This window comes from Orycteropus afer, unplaced genomic scaffold (genome assembly GCF_000298275.1).
Source record: "Orycteropus afer afer isolate SDZICR_OR568_19922 unplaced genomic scaffold, OryAfe1.0 scaffold01892, whole genome shotgun sequence".
In the NCBI taxonomy this organism is placed as follows: domain Eukaryota; kingdom Metazoa; phylum Chordata; class Mammalia; order Tubulidentata; family Orycteropodidae; genus Orycteropus; species Orycteropus afer.
In genome coordinates this window covers 42774-43774 of record NW_006923479.1, presented here as the reverse complement: position 1 = coordinate 43774, position 1001 = coordinate 42774, and positions in this window count along the sequence as shown.

Here is a 1001-nt window from a genome sequence, read left to right as displayed (position 1 = left end):
GGAGAAATTAAACAGTTGACTGCAAAAAGCAAACTTTTTTTTTAAAAGATTAAATAGGTAAAGATGACTTTGCAGAGAATGAAAGTAACATCAGGGAGGGGTATCCAACTCACAGTGACCCCTGTTGGGTTTCCAAGGTGGTAAATCTTTATGGAAGTAAATTGCCCCATCTTACTTGCACAGTGGCTGGTGGGTTTGAACCACCAACTTGGTTAGCAGTCCAATGCCTTACTCGCTGAGCCACCAGCACACCTTATTTTAGATGTGGTTTTTCATTACACGAGATTACGGTATTTATGTAAATCCTAAATTGGGCTAAGTAGTAGAGAAGAAACTAAATAAGCCTCAGAACCTTAAAGAAGTTGAAATGGTCTTCAGAGATTTTGTGCTCCAAATGGACCAGGCTCAGGCTGTTCTGTGGGAGAGTTTCATCAGATTTTTAAGAAATCTAATTCCTCTGTTACAGAAGAATACTGGTATATAGAAAATGATGGTGAGCATTCCAACCTTTATAATTTCATAAAGCCAACAATAGCCCTGATCTATAGTGGACTAGAACAGGACCAGAAAATCAGTACAATGTCATACATGTCATTTACCCTAAAAATGCAGTGATCGATGGACATTGAAAAAGACATTGCTTGAGAGTCTCTCCACAGTGCAGAGGAACATTGGGTAAACCATACCAGTACTCCCCCCAAAGCTTCCATAAGATGTCATCCCCCTTTCTGATGTAGATCCAAGTACAGTTATGAATGGTGCTCTGGTGGCATAGTGCTTAAGACATTTGACTGTTAACCAGAAGGCTGGCAGTTCAAACCTACCAGCCATTGTTCAGAAGGAAGATTGGGCAACCTACTTCTATAGTGATACCACCTCGGAAATCCAAGAAGGGGCTGCTATGAGTTGTATACAAGAGACAGAGAGGCAGGAACAGGCGGAACGGGCCTCGGTGAGAGCGCCAGGTCCCACTGCCCTTAAGAATGTGTGTGTGTGTGTCT